Raw genomic sequence first — 8,895 nt, 5'->3', positions numbered from 1 at the left:
AGAGTTCATCTTCCTCCTTGTCATCCCTTCTACCCAGGCAACTGCTTATCTGATCTGGTAACTATAATTTCATACATACATAGTCTTAGAATATATACTATTGGAAGTAGGGTTTCTTAAACTCAACATAATGCTTTGGAGGTTCTTCTGTTTCTTTTTTGTTTGTTTGTTTGTTTGTTTTTTTGTTTTTCGTATAGCTCAGTAGTTTGTTCCTGAGTGGTAGGCTTGGGTATTATTAAATATACCACCTTTAAAAAATTCCTTTTGCAATTGATTAACATTTGAATGGTTATCAATTATTGACCTTCATAAATAAAACTGTTATCAATATTAGTGTTTGTGTCTTTTTCTGGATATATAATTTTATTGCTTTTGGATAAATAACTAGAAGTATAGTGTCAAATCATATGGTGTTATGTTAAACTTTATTAAAAACTGTCAAGGAAAAATTTGCCAGAATCCTCTAAAATGGTGGTTTCATTATAAGTTTCCACTAAGAATGTTTGAGTGTTTCAGCTGGCATTCTTTTTTATTTTTAACTTTCATTTTCATAGTTCTAATAAGTGTGTAATGGCATGTGGTTTTAATCCACATTTTCCTGTTGGCCAATGATGCTGAGCATTTTTTCATGTACATTAGCCTTTATGTAACTTCTTTTAGGAAATGAGTTTAAATCTTTTGCTTATTATTTAATTTGATTCATTTTTTTTTCTTTTTATTGTGAAGTTCTAACTGTTCTTTACATAGTCTGAATATTCATCTTTTATCAAATGCATGTTTTGTGAATATTTTCTCTGAGACAATAATGGTTTGCCATTTAATATTCTTTATAGTATTTTTCGAAGACAACACATTAAAAATTTTTAATGAAATCCATTAATCAATTTTAATGCTCTTATTTTTTCTGTTCTATTTAAGAACTTTGCATACTCTGAGATTATGCAGGTTACCTTTATGTTTCTTTTAGAAGCTTTGTAGTTTCAGGTTTTATGTGATTTATTTCAAATGAAATTCTATTTGCAATATAAAGTGAGGACAGATTCATTTTAAAAATACAGATATCCATTTTACCACAGTACATTTATTAAAAAGACAACTTCTTCTCATTGTTTCAACTTGGCACTTTGTTGAAAACCGCATGTGTGGGCCTATTTCTGGAATATTTATTTTGTTCTTTTGATTTCTATGTCTGTCTTTATGTCAATAAAACACTTTCTTAAATACTCCAGTTTAATACTACATCTTGGACTATAATTATAAATGCTCTGATGTTCTTCTTTTACAAAATTACTCCAGTTTAATACTATAACTTGGAGTGTAATTGTAAATGCTCTAACATTCTTCTTTTACAAAATTATGTCAATTTTGCTTTTGCATATACATTTTAGATTTAGTTTATCAATTTCTTTAATAAAACTTTCTAGAATGTTTGTTCGACTAGTATTGAATGTATAGATATGTATTTGGAATAACTGACACCTAAACAATTTTGAGTCATATATAAGACCATGATATATTTTTTCCTTTACATGGCCCATTGTAGTTTCAAATGTACAGTTTTTGGATACAGTTTTTTAAATTTGTCTATACATTTTTATCTTGATGTACCTATCAACAAAGCTGATTTCTAAATTCTGATTTCTAATTGCTTGTTACTAGTATACAGAAATGTAATAGACTTTTGTATAACACTGACTTTAAGCTCTGTGAACTTGTAAAATTCTCTTATTAGCTCTAATAATATCTTCTGGTAATTGCTTGAGATTTTCTACATATATGATTGTGCTCCCTGTAGATAAACAAATTTTGTTTTCCCTTTTGCAGTTTTTATAGTTTTTATTTAATTTTCTTGCATTGTTTCATTGACTAACCCTTCTGAGGCAATATTGACTTTGAGTGGTGAGAACATATATTTCTGCCTTTTCCTAATGTTAGGTGAAAGTGTCCATCTTTTAACCATTAATATGATACTACCTTTAGATTTTTAAAAAAATTTTTATCAGTCTTAGGGTTTCCATTTATTCCTAATTTGCTGAGAGTTTTTATGTTGAGTGGGTTCTGAATTTTGTCAAATGATTTTTATGCATCTATTGAAATGGTCATGATTTTCCTACCTCATTCTGTGAATATGATGAATTGTATTTATTCGCTTTTGAATGTTAAGCCAGACTTCTATTGCTAGGATAAATTCTATATGGTCCATACTTTCATTTTCTTGTAATATGTTTTTCTCATCTTGGTATTAGAATATCCCCAACTTCACAAAATAAGTTTCAAGTAAAGATTCCCCTCCTCCTCTGTTTTCTGAAAGGTTGATTGAAAATTAGTATTTTTTCTTCAAAAATATTTGATTTAAATCACCATTCAGGCAATTCCTTGTTTTATCAAAAAGTTTTAAATTAGAAATTTAATTTTTAAGAACAGATACGAGGTTATTAAGATTTCCATTTCTTCTCATAACAGGTTCAGTAATTTTTGTCTTTGAAGAAAGACTGATGACAATCTTTAAATTCCAAGAGTTCCAAAGAACTTCTTTACAGCTGTTTTTTTCTCCATTTTGGCAAACACTTGATGGTCTTATATAAATTCATGGCTATAAAATGCCTCTATTTGATGTCTCCTGAATTTGTATCTAGTCTAGATCTCATCCTGGAACTGAATTTATATACCATCTTCTTACTCAGTGTCTCTAGCTTTATGTGGAAGTGACATTTCCAACCTGACATATCACTAAGAAACACTTTATGATCCATGCCCACATCTAATACTGCTTCTGATACAGTTATTTTCATCTCAGTTAGAAGCATCTTTATACTTCCAGACACACAGAAACCTAACCTTGGGGTCATCTTTGTCCCCTTTCTTTTTCTCATCCTTTGCCTCAAATCCACTAGTAAATCTTCATAACACTGTGTTTAATGTACATCCACAATCCAACCATCCAATACTTCAATCACAATACTTTCACGTTCACACCATCAGCATCAGAATTTAACCTTTATTTAAACCATGCCCTAGGTCTAATATCATCATTTATCTGGTTCAATCACCAAAAGCCTTCTCTTTAATTTTTGTCTCCATCTTCTCCAGAATTAGATTTTATTCTCAACAAGAGTATTTTTTTCCAATTATAAGTTAAATTATGTCACTTTCTGCTCAAAATCTTCCAAAGTCTTTGCATCTCACTCAAGTAACTGAATTCCTCTGTTATCCCCTGAAGTCTTACATGAACGACCTCTCTTCCTTCTTAGACCTCACAGGAATCTTCCTCTCCTTCCCTCTGCCTCAACCACTTTGACTTCCTTGCTCTTCCTCAGACACATTCAGTTGTTAAAATGTCATCCTGTGTTCAGAATGTATTTTCCCCAGACATTTGTCATTTGGAGCTCATTCCTTTAGGTTTTCTTAAATATCATCTTCTAGTAAGTCTTTCTCTAATCAACTTATTTAAAATCTCAACCTCCCTCTTCTCATACCTTCAATTTCCCTTCCTTATATTTGCAACTTCTTACACACTACATTTCATACTTCCACATCATATTTTTATTACCTTTTTTGTTTATGATTCGTCTTCTCTTATGCTGGAACATAAGTTCATTAAGTGCAGTTTTAGTAGTAGTTTTGCTCACTGCTGCTCCTGGAGTTCTGGTACAAAAACATTCAGTGTATTGTTGTTTGAGTAAATAAAAAAACACTCATTCTGCATATTATTTTTTTTCTTGAATCCCCTTCTGACTATTTGAGTCTAAGTTTTGCTTTTCTTCTCATATTTGTCTAGTACAATTAGCCTTTCTTTTAGTCACAGACTATTCTGTGTAAATTCACCTCGTGATGTCTCTTGGTTGGTTACCTAGCATAGTTTTTCTTCGACTCTCCTAGGTCTACCTGCATATCTCCTACTGTTTTAGAATATCGCTGAATTTTGGACTAACTACTTTGGGAGGAAAAATGCAGCAGTTATATCATCACAAAGAACCTAACTAATTGGTCTTTCCTGGTTTGACTTTATTAGAATTAGGATTGGTTAAGTATTGGAAAGTTTTAAAAAGTTTACATAAGTCTCACATTCCATGAGGAAGACAAAGATATTATGCACACCTCTAATTGGGATGGGAGACAAATTTTAAATAACAAAATATTAGCATTTTTATGCAAATAATGCTTTTTTGATAAAATTATTGTTGCACAATACCAAACTTCATGGTACAAAATAATCACCATTTTATTACTTTAGGGTATAAGACAGCCACCAGTTAATTACACTTGTGGATTCTATAAATTAGAACTTCCAATAGGGCATAGCAGGAATGATGTTTTCTATACTTCAATGTGAAAGGACTTAGCAGAAAGACTTGAATGACTGAAGGTAATTAAAATGATTAGAGGCTGAAAATCCTCTAGAGCAGAATTGTAAATTAGAATATTTAGCAATGATGAAAATATTCCATATGTGTGCTACCTATACAATCACTAATAGAGTGTGTAGTTACTGGGCATTTGAAATGTAGATGGTGACATGCTGAGGAACCTGAATTTTAATCTTGATTTTAATCAATCTGACTTTAAGTTAGCCAAGTGTGACACATGATTAGAAGTTATCATATTGGAAAGTTCAAATATAAAATTTTCTTGACTTATAAATTTAATACCTAGGGTAAAATCATTAAAAACTGTGCTCAGATGGTACCATTGACCACAGAGCCTGCATGCAGTCCACCATATGGTTTGGGCATTGTGGCCTCAGAGTAGTTGGACTATCTGTTGATGGTTTAGGGCTCCAAGAGTAAATGTTCCCAAGATCAAAACAAAACTGCACAAATTTTTATACTTCAACTTCAGAATTTCTATACAACATATTTTTGCCATTTTATATTAGTTGAAGTAGACAGAAACCATCTTTCAGGGAGAGGGGACAGAGACTTGAAATAGCAGAAGAAATGTCAAACCTTTTTGGCATGTTTTAAAACTTTCATCAACTCTAAGAGATTCAGGTATTACAACAGAAAGTAGATTTTCTCCATTTTTTAAACTTTGGGTATTTAAAAATAATCTGTATTGATGAGGTTGGTAAAGAAGGTAGATGCTGACAATAAAATCTAGATATATGCCACATTTTTCTTAGATGGGGCCTTAAGGTTCCTAGCCCCAAAATTATAGATGAATAAACGTATCAAAATGAATAATTTTTTTTAAAAATTTTGCTTTATAACTGATGAATCAAAACAAAAATTTACATATTAATGGGGTCCCATGTAATATTTTGATACATATATTCATTGCCTAATGTGTAAATCAGGTTGAACATATTTATCTCCTTAATAACCTATCATTTTTTTTTGGTGAAAACTTTCTTGTACCTTTTGAAATACACAGTACATCACATGTTGTCTACAATCACCCTCCTATGCAAAAGCTATGACTTAGTACCCACTTAACATCCTTCTCCATCCCTCCCCCCACCCTACTCTTCCTGGTCTCTGGTAACCAACATTGTACTTTTATGAGATCAACTTTTTAGATGCCACATAGGAGTGAGGTAACATGGCATTTGTCTTATGTTCTTGGTTTATTTCACTTAACACACTGATCTTCAGTCCCTTCCATGTTGCCACATGGCAGGATTTCATCCTTGTTTTATGGCTATAGAGTATTCTATTGTGTATCTGTAGCGTATTTTCTTTAGCTTTTTATCAGGTATTGGGCACTGAGATTGTTTCTGTTTCTTAGTTATTGTAAACAGTGTTGCAAAAACATAGGTGTACCTATGTATTTTTGACATACTAATTTCAAAATGAATAAGTTGTAAGGAAATGATGACATTGTAAAATTATAAGAGAAAACTTATCTCGATTTTGCATGTTAGCAAATAGGAACCAAATTCTATGCAAAGTTTTATGTGTAAAATAGAACCATAACCAATGGTATCAGTTAATATGATATTTGCCCTGAAAATCATTTGCTGACATCCTTAAGAAAATAGGAGTAGACTTTACAATGTAATTGAGACCTCATTTGGGAACATAGTTTGGAGGTTTTACAGATTCTACCAGTGGCCATCAATAAAACAGAAAGAGACACTCATTGGACATTGCAACTTGGAATACATAAATCTATACCACTGCAGCAAGAATGAATCAGTCAGTGGTGAACTGAAGCAGAGATATCCTATGAATAGACATGGAGAGCATAATGGGAACCCTGCTTATGATTATCTTTGCTGCAGAATTCATAATGGGAATTTTTGGAAATGGATTCATTGTACTGATAAACATCACTGACTGGATCAGGAATTGGAAGATCTCCCTGATTGATTTTATTCTCACCTGCTTGGCCATTTCTAGAATGTGTTATCTGTGGACAACAATTTCAGCTATATCTTTTAATATATTCTCTGAGAAAATGGTGTACTCTAAGAATCTAATAATAACATTTGACATTCTCTGGACTGGATCCAACTATTTGTGCGTGGCCTGCACCACTTGCCTCAGTATCTTCTATTTCTTCAGGATAGCTAACTTTTCTAATCCTATTTTCCTCTGGCTGAAACGGAGAATTCACAAGGTGCTTCTCATTATTGTAGTAGGGACGATTCTGTCTTTCTGCATAAGTCTAATTTTGAAGGAAATATTAAATGATAATCCTATTAGACAATGTATAAAAGTGGAAAAAAACTTGACAGTCAATTTTATGGAGTTGGTATGTGATTTCTTAACTTCTCAGATTCTCCTTCACCTGATCCTCGTAATATTTTTTGTAGTGTCGCTGACCTCCTTCCTTCTTCTAATCCTCTCCTTATGGAGCCACACCAGGTGAATGAAGCTACAGGGACTATATTCTAGGAATTCAAGTACAGAGGCCCACATAAGAGCTATGAAAACTATGATTTCATTCCTACTCTTCTTCATTATGTATTATTTCAGCAACATGATGATACTATTGGCCTTTTCTATTCTAAGGAGTGTTATAGCAAAGACTTTTGCTCAACTAATAGTATTTTTATATCCATCTCTGCATCCATTTCTTTTGATTTTATGGAACAAAAAATTGAAATAGTCTTTTCTCTGTGTCATGAGGAAGCTGAAGTATGTCACAGAGGAGAGAATCCCTCATTTCTGATCTGACTGATGATGTTCTGGGGTGGGGGAGGAAGAAGAAAACGAGGACTTCACATACCTCTTTCATCTACCTACTCTTCTCTCATTATGTTCTGTGATACATTATTGTGCATTATTGAAAATACCTGTCTGGTTTAAATTAAAAGGAAAAAGTTGCCATGTTTGCATTAGATGTAGAGATTATGTATTTAGCAGTAAAATTATAATATATTGGAAAAGTACTTTACATTAGATGTTATAAATGATACAGATGATTTAATTTTTAAATTTTATTAATGTGTGATAAATATTGGAATAGAATTAAAAGACATGAAAGACTGAGATACACATTATTAATGTACATGTATAAATGGATTCATATGCACATACATGTACAAATTTAATCCTAAAATGATGTTTAAAATTATCACTGCAAGAATGGTGATTAACTGATCATTTAAAGCTAGAAACCAAATGAATATAGTTAATATGATCTAAAGTTTAAAGAAAACCTCGAAAGTTTAAAAATAAAGTCAGTTGAAAGGCATACATCATTAAGAGTTCTTCGTAAATACAAGACCTGTTATATACGTTTTTTTTAGTAAAAAGGCCACCAAGACCAATAGACTTCAACTCTAGAATCTGAATTTTGAGAGTAAAATTAAATTGTACTCAACAGGTACAGGAAAGCCAAGGACACATATGAGAAAATGAATAAGTTTTCAGGAGATGATAATAATAGCCAACACAGGATTTCTTTTGGTTAAAAAATCACTGTAAAAAAATAAAATAAATAAAAAATGAATATTCTAAAGGAAAAACAAATCAGGGACAAGCACTTAGATTACAGAATTAAATTTAATAAGAATGACTCCTATTAAAACAAGACAATTAAGGGCTGGGAATGTAGCTTAGTGGTGGAGCATTTGCCCAGCATGTGTGAGGCCCTGGGTTCCATCTCCTATAGTGCGAAAAACAAAGCAAAATAAAACAGCCAACTTGGGAAACCTGAAAGCAATGACAGGTCAAAAAAAAAGTATAAAATAGTAAATTTAAGAGAAACATTACTATAATATTAAAATGGAATAATAAGGAGCAGAATTTGGGGAACAATATTTTCTCTAAGAAGGGAAAACTTGTACAAGGAAATAGAGGTCTCAGCAATTTTTCAATATGGTATAAAACAACTTTAAAATTCAGTATAGAGCAGTCAGAAAAAGAAAGATAAAGCTTAGAAGATAATTTGAATATGTATAAGGCTCATATTATATGGGAAAAAGCTAAAAAAAACTCCTCTTTCTCATCTCTACAATTCACAATTCCCACCCAGGATCAGTCCCTCACTGTTTCCCCTTAAGAATACTCAAGATATGAGGCTCATCTTCCCATGTTTATCACTGTGACCTTGGGTATGAGACAATTTATTTAGGTGTAATCCCTCTCCTCTCTCTCCTTCTATTTTAAATGAGATATTTATATATGGTTTCACAAGCATGAAAAACCCACTTCAGGGTCTTCCAGAAAAGTCAAGAGTAAGGTGAAGTATTAAAACTGAGTGACCTGAGTTAGAGGCCCTGAGCTAGGGCATTTCTGAGTGAATTACTTGGTCTATGCACCAGAAAACTTGTGTTCAGCTTCTCCCTTAGATACAGTTTCATAGGTGGGGCAAGAATTGTCTTCTTGGGAGATAGGTAGGAAGGAATGCTGGAAACTCATTGGAGAGGTACTGTTTACACTATGTGTATTTGGTTGGTGAAAAATCCAGATCAGACATTTAGCCTTGGAAGATATATTTCAGAAA

The 8,895-nt window shown here is 32.2% G+C and overlaps 1 pseudogene; it reads left to right on the top strand.

Annotated features, from left to right (window-relative positions):
- The first annotated feature begins 6,204 nt into the window (after positions 1–6,204).
- Positions 6,205–7,116, top strand: LOC124982796 (taste receptor type 2 member 8-like; annotated as a pseudogene).
- The last annotated feature ends 1,779 nt before the right edge of the window (positions 7,117–8,895 follow it).

The sequence above is a fragment of the Sciurus carolinensis genome, chromosome 4, assembly GCF_902686445.1.
Source record: "Sciurus carolinensis chromosome 4, mSciCar1.2, whole genome shotgun sequence".
Classification (NCBI taxonomy): domain Eukaryota; kingdom Metazoa; phylum Chordata; class Mammalia; order Rodentia; family Sciuridae; genus Sciurus; species Sciurus carolinensis.
Note: the sequence above shows the minus strand (reverse complement) of the source record. Positions and strands in the feature narration are given on the sequence as shown.